Below are 12337 nucleotides of genomic sequence, written 5' to 3'. Positions count from 1 at the left end.
TCCAGATGCGCAGGCTCAGCAATTGTGGCTCACGGGCCCAGCTGCTCCGCGGCACGTGGGATCATCCCAGACCAGGGCTCGAACCCGTGTCCCCTGCGTTGGCAGGCAGATTCTCAACCACTGCACCACCAGGGAAGCCCCTATGGAGTTTTTAAAATCTCAACTAAATCATGTGCATTTCCTGCAGGTGTTTCCAACTTTCAACTTTCTCTTGGAATCTTCTCTGAGCATTTTCATGTCTCCATTTCTCTCCAAAGTTGAAATAAGAGCAATCTTTTTGTTTTCAACAAAAAATTAAAATTCCTTGTTGATCCTGGCCATCAGATACTTTCTGTGGAATATTGATCTCGTTATTTTGAAATAAAATGTTTTTGGATCAGTCTGCTAACAGATGTATATTTAGTTGTAGGGTATCTTTGATGCATAAGTCGAAAGATAAAACATTTACTGATATTATATACAACACATTTTTATCTTTAAAATCAAATTCCATATTAAAATTTAGATGAATTAAATATATATCTCTGGAGACTAAGAATGTAGCCTCTAAAAATGTCTCGCCTTCCTTTCCTTAAACTGTCCTTTTCTCAAGTAGCCATTTTGGAAAGTCATCATTAACAGGCATGAAAATGAAACTGTCCCAAGGCACCAGTCATTCTTCCATAGAGAACGCAAATGGGGCTGTTTATTTGCTTTTCAGAAGTGTTGATTTTTTATGACTCTTTGTTTAAAGCTATTTATCATTGAATAGGCTATGTAAAACCAGACACGGGATTCATTTCCAAAAGGTAACTTACACCAAAGAGCCTGTGATGGTATTATTGGCTATGTGGACTTAAGAACTCTTGTTCTCTGAGAAGGTTTTAAATCAAAAGTGTTAAGTGGAGTTTAAGCCCCATGTCATTTTAAATTCTAAGCTTGAGATCCATGAAGCATGGATTTTATGATGGAAATGACAACTGACCCTCATCTGTAACAGATACAGAAAACTAACTTTGTGGCTTCCTGGGTAATTCCCAGCACGTTGTGCAGGCAGAAAGGAATGGAGAGCTAGGAAGGCAGGCATAGAACCAGCTGGCCAACAAGTGGCTCCTGAGGGTTTACCAGCTGTGCCCTTGATGCTCAGCCTGCGCTCCTGTCTGCTTCTGCTCCGCCAAGGGCTTCTGCCTGTCAGTAAATCCTACCCCACCTTTTACAACAAGCTTTGCAGAATTTACATAAATAATAAGGAAACAACTAGCCATTACTATTTATTGAATACTTACATAGGCCATATGTAAGTATGGGCTGTAGACCTTAATGCTTTCTGTCATTTGATCCTTACAGCAACCCTGAGAAGCACTGAGGATGCCTCTCCCAATTTTAAAGACAATGAAACTGAGGCTCAGGAAGTTAAATAACCTTCTGAGGGTGCACAGGTAGTAACGAGCAAAGCTGAGATTCAAACCCAGGTCTGTCCACCCCAGAGCCTCAGCTCTAGTCTATTACAATAGTCTAACACTTAATTCATCACTCCTTACAGTGTAAGCTTCTCAAGGGGAGAGACAGGTTGTACACATCTATGGAATCTTCCAGCGTAACTGGCACAAACATCCAATAAAAAAATCTATCTTCTAGTAAAAAAAAAATGTGTGTGTGTGTGTATGTGCATATACAGGCATATGTGAGACATGTTTCGAGTTCAGCTCCAGGCAGCAAATAACACAGTAAAGCAAGTCACATGAATTTTTTGGTTTCTCAGTGCATATAAAAGTTATGTTTACTCTGTACTGTATTAAGTATGCAATAGCATTATGTATAAAGAAAAAAATGTACATATCTTAATTTAAAAATATTTTCTTGCTAAAAAAAATGTTTAACCGTCACCTGAGCCTTCAGCGGGTCTTATAATCTTTTTGCAATAAAGGTCATTGTCACAGATCACCATAACAAATATAATAATAATGAAAAAGCTTGAAATATTGCGAGAATCACCAAAATGTGGCACAGAGACAGTAAGTGAGCAAATACTGTTGGAAAAATGGCACTGATAGACTTGCTTGATGCAGGGTTGCCACAAACCTTCAATTTGTGAAAAATGCAATATTTGCAAAGTACAGTAAAGTGAAATGCAATAAAATTAAGTATGCCCGTGATGTGTATATATATACATACATATATGTAAATGTGTATACACACACAGACACATACACACACACACAATTCACCAGTTTACAACATCCATCTGAAAAGCCCACATCTCTCAGAGAATTTTTCAGTGTTGGGGTACAAAATATTTTTCTTTTGTACTCAACTTCAATTTAATCAACTTAAAACTTGCAAACTAGCAGGCCATGTTTTGAGCGAAACTCCAATGAGGCTGAAACTATACAGTGGGTGAGGGGCTGGTCTCCACAAGAAAGCAAAGAAACGCACCCAAATGCATCAATCACCCAAGGCTTTGGATTATCACGGTCTCCTTCAACGCGTCACAAAGCTCTGGGTTGGAGAGGAGTGTTAGCGTTAAAGCTTGATAAAGTCATACTCATCTAACAAATTCCACTGTCACCTCATTAGATATGAAAAATGGAAGGCTTTAGGACACTTGGAGCTATTTTCAGTAAAAATAACATTTTTTTCATTGTAAGGGAATTGAAAAACGTTGCCTAATTGCATGGTGAGCAGTCATGACAGACCGCCCCGTCACTGGGGTCAGGACCAGAGGTCTGGTAGTGTAAACTGTCCTCCATCCTATGAGCATTTCCTCCCCCAAAAGAAATTGTTGTTAAAACCTTAATTGAGAGGTCAGTGGTCTTAGGACAGGCAGGAGATAAGCCACTAGCTATGTGAAGTAATGTCCACTTTGATCTGTCAGGCCTTTTGGCACAGAAAGAAAGGCAGCAAGGAGGCAGAGGTCCTCTAATCTTCTTAGAGATAAGCTGAAACCGTTTGGCTGGGGTAGGGCAAGGAAAGGGCTTTTCTCTGTGCACTGAGGCCAGACTTATGAATGAGTCAGTTACAGCCTGGCATCGCCGCCCAGCTCGGTAACCACACTCCCAAATGGGGAGGCAACCTGTCCTGGGGGGCTTGTTCCAAGGAAGAGTCTATGAGAGTTGCCACCATCACCTTCCAGGGGCAGCTTTGGAAGATGTCCAGACCACGGCTTCCTCAAAGAAGCCAGAATCAGCAGAGAACCGGTCAAAACGCTACAGAACAGGAAGTGAGGGAGGGAAGGAGAAAAGGAAGAAGGAATTGAAGGAATTGCGTTATTCTGAATCTCTGTGTGATACCAAGTGCATGAAAATAGAAACCATGTTGCACTGAAAGGAAAAGATATGTAAAAATTAAAAGGCCATTTTTTCTCAGGTCTCAAATCATCCAAACATTTTCTTGGAGTTAAAAAATTAGTCAAAGCTCAGGATCCACTCCACAGCAAAAGATTAATTTAATAAAAATTAGTGGATGGGCTTCCCTGGTGGCGCAGTGGTTGAGAGTCTGCCTGCCAATGCAGGGGACGCGGGTTCGAGCCCTGGTCTGGGAAGATCCCACATGCCGCGGAGCAACTCGGCCCGTGAGCCACAATTACTGAGCCTGCGCGTCTGGAGCCTGTGCTCGGCAACGAGAGGCCGCGATAGTGAGAGGCCAGCGCACCGTGATGAAGAGTGGCCCCCGCTTGCCGCAACTAGAGAAAGCCCTCGCACAGAAACGAAGACCCAACAAAGCCATACATACATACATACATACATAAAAAGAATGTAAGCAGAGAAGAATAGCATTAAAAAAAAAAAAAAAATTAGTGGATGTACCCAAGAAAGGGAATCTATCTGCCAGGAAAGACAGATATTCAGAAGTTGGTAAGTGCTGCCTTGCCTCCCACTGACTAGGAAGTGGCCAAGATGATTGATTTTTGAGCCTGGATTCCTCACAGATGGAATATACTGGGACCAACTGACCAAAGGGACTTTCAGGTGGAAAAAGGACCAGTGTCCTGGTAGAACCTTTACTTGAACACTTCTGGCTTTATGATGATTCCTTAGATGTTATTTTATAAAGCATCAAGCAAATGAGGTAGATATTTTGACTGTTTAGCAAATGGATGAGCAGAGATGCAGAACTTGTGTTTGGAAAAGAGGGCTTAGCTGCAGGCAGCACTGTTCAGAGGAGACACGGGGCCTCCAATTCGTGAGTTCAGAAACAGTTTATTCTACCCTGTGAGGCCCCCTAGCCCCTGACCCCATCGGAATGCATTCACCGTCTACACCAACCCTTGGACCACCCACACCAGCAACCAGGAGTTGGTGGGTATAATGCACTTTATAGCTAGGAATGACAGTACTACAGTGCCACTGCTTGGACTGCATTTCCACAAACACCATCTTACTTTGTCTTTAAAACTCAGAAGTGTCATAAATAGGCAGAACTTGTTGCCACCCCACTTTTAGATTTTTGGAACTGGAGTTCCAGAAGATTAAATGATTTGGCTATAAAGCTTACACAGCTAATAAGACCAAATCTGCCCCTGGATCTCTGAGCATAAGTCAGAAAACATACTACAGAAGTATCATGCAGAAAGACACCAAAATCAACGTCCAACTTAAAATTCTGTAGTAATTGGAAACTTACAGTAGAAAGGACCCTAAGAAGGCAACTCTCACCCAGTCAAGGAATTTTCCACAGAAGGACATCCACCCACCCACCCACTGAGTACTTTTATCAAGTTGAACACGCCCACCACAGATCAGCAGGGGCACCCCCGCCGATGAAGTCTTCACCTTTTAAGACATTGCTCGTTGCCAGGATGGAGGGAAAGAGACTGGGGCAGATCATGCTCTGTCTCCTTGCTCTGCCACTGACATTTCATGGGCCAAATCAAGTCACAGGGTCATGCTTAACCTCAAAGGGAGTGGGGAGATGCAACCCTACTATGTGCCAGGAAAAAAGGAGAGGTTTTGAATGTCTTAATGGCCTTTCCAGTATCCCTGTCTGAACCCAGGGTGAAAGGTTTTCAGATCTGACAATCAATATGCCCCATTCAAGAATGAAAGTCATAGATTTAAATTTGTTGGTGTTTTTCTTGAAGCCCTTCGCCAAAAATGTTGCCTGGTGTTCCACTGGAGGAATGGTGTCTTAATGGAGCTGGAGAAAAGCAAGCCGCAATGACACAGGGGTTCCCCCCTGGAAGAGACATCTTTAAAGATCTCAAAGATGGACAGCAGACCCAAGGGAGGACACACAGATAGGAATGTTTCTCCTTTTGGAAGCACTGGGGCCATGAACCATGATAAACATGCTCCCATTTTCCCCCTGCCAGCACTGGCCACCCTCCCAGATTACCTTTCCCCCACAGAGAGGAGAGAAAGAGGAAAAAGAAAAAGAAAACAGAAATGGCAAGGAAGAAATCTGGAAGTAGCTGCAGAGAAGGTTCTTAGAAGTGCAGCACTGTACTTGAGAAAGAACAAAGAATGTTCCCCCCAAAATTCTTTGGTTCCCCAGAAGACACAGAATTTCCAAATAAACCAAAAAACCTCATAACTTGTCTCCCCTCTTCCATCTTGAATTCCTGAGCACAAGTCCTCGGAGACTGCGGGAAGATGGTCCTCTAAGTACACAGAAACTTAATGACAATTTCTAAGCATCCACAATTACTGAAAGTGACCAAAGCCACCCATTTTAATTTATTTATCTCCAAAATATGCATTGCCTCATTATTATCATCAATCGGATATTTTCCCAAAGGAAAAAATTAATTGCCCACCAGAAATGTTTTGAAATGTTTACATGTGTTTCTCTGTATAAGCACGAGAGTGAGTGTGTGGGAGACTGTTTATAAGTTAGCAAAGTGTTAGTAAACTCTGGTTTGACACTGATAAGGTTCATATGAAAGTCATCACTGAAACTGTTGCCTAAATAATAAACAGGATCTCTTGGCCTACCCTCTTTCAAGCATCCCTCACTAGATTAAAAAAAGTATAGTGTAACCGGAAGAAATGCAAAATGAATGGGGAAAACGGCTGAATTATTACTGCATTCAGTGCAACGTTTAGCGAGAAACAGCTTTTGGTGAGATACAGGGCCTCCCTGGCCAGGTCACAGTTGGGTCAACCACAGACAGGTCACAGAGCAAATGTTATTCTCTTCTGCAAAATGGTGATAATAATAGTGCTTCTCTTATACCGTTTCTGCCAGGATTAAATGAGATAAGGCTTAAAAGGCACCTAGAACAGTCTTGGCATCGAGTAAGCCCTCAACAGATTACCGTTATCAAAGGGAGCTTGAGTTTTCTCACGAGACAGACCAATTGTCACGATGCCTCATATGGGATCTTTCTTAGCCACATCTTGTCAAGAGGAAGCCTTGCAGTTGGTGCTCAGAGGGAAGGATGGGATGCAGGAGGGCCCCGGGCTTTTTCCTGTAATGTAGTGGTGGGTTCTGGATTTGCCACTAACCTCTGGGTGAGCTTGGGCAACTCACCGCAAATCACCTGGACCTCAGCTTTATAGCGGGAAGGCAAGGCTGATTCTATTTAGATCACAGCTTTTGCTCTTCAAATGATATCTCACCAGGAGCTGAAACGGAGACAACTGATAAATGTAGTGCTGCTTCGGCTTTCAGGGAGTGGGAGTTTCACCTAGTGGGGAGACAGAGACCTGCTGGCGAGGACCTGCCTTCTTCCACCTCCAATCCACACGCTTCTATTGCGAATGGTGCCCCTGGGCTTGTGTGACGCAGCCAACCTGCCTATCTTGCACTGCGGCACCCAACACGGCACTTTCATATGGGAGAAGATGAAAGATGTTTGTGGACATCCCATCTACTGGATTCTAACATCTGTACTCGGTAGGGTCCCTGTGCTCCCTCTGTACTATGCTTGGCACAAGATCATGCCTACAAGCCCAGCCCTTTGGCCATCAACGAATACTCGAGAAACTATACTGGGCTAAGCACAGAAGAAACAACACCAACACCAACAATAACAATAACAACAGCAGCAACCGTGGACCTCGCGGAAGACCAGTCTAGAAGGGAGCCTGTGGGAATGGTGTTAGTCTGGCAAGGTTGGACCCTGGTTCTTCTACCAGGCTTCTTAAGGTAACCACTTCAGGCAACTTTCTTAACCTCTGAGTGTCTGCTTCACCGACACAATGGAAATAATAATACCCACTTTCTACATGAAAGTATGAGCCTGGATCAAGCAACTTACTGAAAGCAGCTAGCATAGAGCCTGAAACCTGTTGGCACTCAAAACAGTGCAAGTCCCTTTCCCTTAGTGGTTGAGTGAGAAGAGCTTTTATTTGTCCCAGTATTTTTACAATGCGTGTCTGCATTTGGGACTGCCCTGCCCTGACCCAGTTTCAGGAGCAAGGCTGCCCAATTGTGTTCATGTTGGTGCATTAATCACGGGGCTCCTGAGTGAAGGGCTTGGGCAAACCGTCATTACCTCTGGACCAAATGCTGGCAGCCACACCTGGGATCAGTGCTCCAAGCGAGCCATTGTTCCAGCCTTTTCCTCCACGCCAGGTTTGGATGGAACCAGGTCTCCTCCAGCCTCAGAGGCTGCTCTGCGCAGCTTCAGGAAAGACAAAGGACTGGATTTGGTCCGAAAGCACGCAGCCTGCACATTAAACAGCCACTCAACGAGCCGAAGCCCAGGGCAGTTCTTGGGCTCCCAGGTCCCAGGCCAAGCCCTCATAGACAGTAGAGGTGCGATACTAGCACCCTGCCAGGCGGAGGGCGGGCATGGGGGCAGCACCCAGGAGGGTGTGCCGGGAGTCACTCACTTCACTGTTACAGCCACGAGGAAGGAAAGCATTTAGTTCTTTCCTTTAAGGGCAAAAATCCTCCAAAGAGGAAAGGAGCCTCACACTCTTGGTGGCTGCAACAGATCCCCCCTGCCATCTGTCCCCTCCACGCCCCATCTATGACATCTGTGACGCTGCTGCCAGGTAGCGTTTGTTTGTGCAATAAAAGCTGAGCTGGATTGTACCTGGCCAAGGAATGTGCACCTTTGACAGAGTCTCCTGTCTCAGCTTCTCTGTAATCATTGTAGTTCACGCCCTTGTAATTTTCTTTGTGCTCCCTTGGATAGCACCAAGGAACGGCTTTGTGTTCCCAGCAGCCAAACCTGATTTCAGAACATCATAAAGGACTCTCTTTCTGCACAGTCGTAAATGTGTTTCGGTAGAATTGGAGAACGATGGTTTTTCTGGTGGGGGAACAGTGCTCTTAAGCATCACAACAGCATCCATTTTGGCTCAATGCAAACATTTGCTACCTTCCCCTGCCAACCCCACTTCCATGGAACTTTCTCTGCCCTTCCATGTAGGTTTTATCCACACTTAGCCATAGCAGAATGCCTTAGGCTGGTGTCTGTCTTCCCCATTTAGTGGGGGCACTCCAGGAGGACACGGACTACATGCCCTGTTTGTTTCCGTTTTCCTCCCGACAGGTGGGCAGGATACACTGCAAACACTTGGTGCTCGTAACCCTTTCCGAGTCACTGCCACCTGGAAGACCACTCCATTGTTATATCTTAGAAAGGAAGAGTCACTCCCACTTACTGAGCATCTGTAGGCTAAGTGCTTTCATACACTGTCTCCAGTCCTAATACTACTCCCATTTTATAGATGAGGAAATGGAGGTTCGCTCTGAAATTCCAGGGACACTTTTGATCTTGAAAAGATGTTTTTAGACATAGTAGCCCAATCTCTCCCACCAAATACCTCTACTGACCCACTGCCCGCCGCATAGGCAATCCTCATCCGCAGGGTCATGACCCGCGGGTGGGTCAAATTCATTTGTGAGTTACACCTCAAGTAATGCTTGCTGGTAAGAGTTTAAGAAGCTATGTTGCTAAAGTTTAAAGGACAAAAAACTACAGCAAATTTCAGGTTAGCCATTAATGACCTGTGTTCACCCATTTGCATTCTCATCTGCTTTACGAGGAGAAAGAGTTGAGATATGGAGTGTTTTGGTGTGGGGGGGAGAAATTCCATCACTCTCTCCACCCTCTCCTGTTCTAGCCGCACCCCAAGCCAGAGGGAGCCACAATTACTGATATCCTATTCCTAATTAAGGCAACACGTTCATGAGGATGCTAGATCCCAGAGAATTTGGAGTGTAAAGCTTTTAGGATTCTGGGCTTCCCCGTAGGTTGTGACTGTTATCCGTGCTGTGGTTGGGAAAGATTGAGAACCCCTGTCCTCCACTGGCTCCCCTAGAGCAGCGGTCCCCAACCTTTTTGGCACCAGGGACCGGTTTCGTGGAAGACGATTTTTCCACGGACCGGGGGCAGCGGGGGGTGGCGGGGGAGGGGGGATGGTTTCAGGATGATTCAAGTCCATTACATTTACTGTGCACTTTATTTCTATTATAATTACATTGTAATATATAATGAAATAATTATACAGCTCACCATAACGCTGACAGGAGGCGGAGCTCAGGCCGTAATGCGAGCGATGGGGAGTGGCTGTAAATACAGATGAAGCTTCGCTGGCTCCTGCTGTGCGGCCCGGTTCCTAACAGGCTATGGACCGGTACTGGTCCGTGGCCCAGGGGTTGGGAGCCCCTGACCTAGAACTTTAGACGATGAGCTTCCTAAAGCGGATTTACATAGTTTAAAAAGCTACTCATCCCTCAATCCCATTAGAATCCCCCAATCCTATGTTACAAAGAATAATATGGAATAACTATCTTTGGGGGTATTTTAACATACTTTTTCATATCTCATACTTTAGTTTACTCTCAAAATTGTCCTACTGGGTAGACCGAGAATATATCAACTGTCGCATTTTATGGGTAATAGAATCTGAGTCATAGATGTTTTCAAAGTATCTTTATAGTTTTGCAAGACCAGATTGCTTTATCATTTTTATTCTAAGGAGGCATTAGTTGGACAGGTGTGGGAAGTACATACCAGTTTAAGCAGTGCATAATTTTAAATGAACAAGCAATGGTGAAATCTTGTTTTTTTATAGCACAAAGAGAAGCCTTTGGCCAGAAACGAGGGGTATTGTTCTATTGGAAGGCAGGCTTCTGTGTTAATTGATTGGGGGATTCCTCTTATTTTTAGAAATAAGCATTTCTGGATGAATCCAGAACCAGCACTCAGGGACACATTAAAAGAAGGACAAAGTACTTCGGGAAATAATTAGAATTCAGTTTTTCTTAGTTCCATTTCTATATCATAAAAAAAGGGATGGTGGGGCTTCCCTGGTGGTGCAGTGGTTGAGAATCTGCCTGCTAATGCAGGGGACACGGGTTCGAGCCCTGGCCTGGGAAGATCCCACATGCCGCAGAGCAACTAGGCCTGTGAGCCACAACTACTGAGCCTGCGCGTCTGGAGCCTGTGCTCTGCAACAAGAGAGACCACGATAGTGAGAGGCCCACGCACCGCGATGAAGAGTGGCCCCCGCTTGCCGCAACTAGAGAGAGCCCTCGCACAGAAACGAAGACCCAACACAGCCAAATATAAATAAATAAAATTAATTAAAAAAAAAAAAGTGATGGTGAATAGATTCATGAATGTAAGGATGGCATGAAAAACGACACTGGAAACTAAGGAGGCAGTCAAGACCTAAGTTTTGCTGTTGAGAGTTTTTTCCAAATATCTCAGCAGAAAAACCAGGTTAACTTTTAAAGAATGTGGACAAGACCACAGGACAATATTGCCTCAACAAGTAATTTTATTGGAAATTTAAAAAAATTAGAAGACAATTAAAAGGAAAAACCTGACCAATGCAGGAATTTAAAATGACTAAAAGAATTGAAAATTACTGAAAGTTTGTAAATGTGTTGAAAGCATTTCAATTCCGTATGGGTGCTGTCCTGTGAGATGCCCAGAAACAACGTTCTTGCTTTGTGGGCTCTGCCACTGATCCTAAGTTCAGCAGGGTCACATACACAGGGCCAGCAATTGCACCCTCAGGTGCGCTTTCAGTGTGTTTTAGTACAGTGGGCACTGGCTTTTACCAATTTCATCAGGGCTATGTGAAGACTTGGAGATATCAACTGGCAAAGGGTTCATATTAGTTAGAACTTTTCCCTCCTCCTTCAGAAAGGGGGATAGGAGCTCGGGATTTATCAGTTCACGTAACTGAAAAGACCCAAGGAAGAGAATGAGGCACGGCTGGACGTAGGGGGCCAATGATTGAGTCACCCATCTTTCAGCATCACTCAGCTCTGCTCTCTGACGTTGTGATGGTTAATTTTATGTGTCAACTTGACTGGGCCACAAGGTGCCCAGATATTAGATCAAACCTCATGCTGAGTGTGCTGTGAGAGTGTTTCTGGTTGAGATCAACATTTGAATTGGTAAACTAAGGAAAGAAGATTGCCCTCCTTCATGTGAGTGGACCTCATCCAATCCACTGAAGGCCTGAGTGGAACAAAAAGGCTGACCCTCCCAAGAGTAGGAGGGAACCCCTCCTGCCTGACGCCTTGAGCTGGGACATCGGTCTTTCCAGCCTTCAGACTCAGACTGAAACATCAGCTCTTCGTGGGTCTCCAGGCTGCCAGTTTTGGAACTGGAACTTACATCATTGGCTCTCCTGGTTCTCAGGCCTTTAGACTCGGACTGGAGCTACACATCAGCTCTCCTGAGTCTCTAGCCTGCCAGCTACAGATGTTGGGACTTCTTCGCCTCCATAATTGCATAAGCCAAATCCCTATACTATATATATAAAGGTCATGTGCCCATCCCTGGACCAGTCACTGTGGCTGAGGTTCTAGCAGGTGCTTATTGACTGGCTGAACTAGGGAAAGTGCCCATCCCCGGCGTCAGCAGTGAAAATGAGCCACATGAACTGAGAGTGAGAGATGAGCGACCCCCAAGGGAGAGCTGGGGTGCTGCTGTCCTAAGACAGAAAAAGATGGTGACATGCATTAACAGATGCCCATTCCAGGGCTCTGCCCCAGTTGTTTGAATTGATAGTGATCTTTTTTATTGAGCTTTGGAGCCAGAAAGGCTAGGATGCAAATCACCGCTTAGCAGGTAGTCTTGGACAATACGCTTCACTAAACCTCCAATTTCTCATCTATACAGTGAGAACAACATTTAGACTGGATACTATGTACGTAAGTACCTAGCAAAGTACCTAGTACATACAAATACTCAGTAATTAGTACCTAATCTTATCCTGTAAGACAAGAGAGTCGAGTAACAGTGACCTAGTTCTTAAGCTATAAAATTCATTCAAGCTGGTAGTTCTCAAGCCATGGAACCCCAAGATAGCTAAAGAATATTATATTATCGATGAATAAAAGTGGTTTGTGCTGGCAAGGGGTAGGGAGAATAAACGGTACTCCTTAAGCTATATGTTAGAATCTCCAGGGGACTTTACACTGAAAAAGTACGCCTGCT

This window comes from Balaenoptera ricei, chromosome 16 (genome assembly GCF_028023285.1).
Source record: "Balaenoptera ricei isolate mBalRic1 chromosome 16, mBalRic1.hap2, whole genome shotgun sequence".
NCBI lineage: Eukaryota > Metazoa > Chordata > Mammalia > Artiodactyla > Balaenopteridae > Balaenoptera > Balaenoptera ricei.
This window is presented reverse-complemented; position numbering follows the sequence as displayed.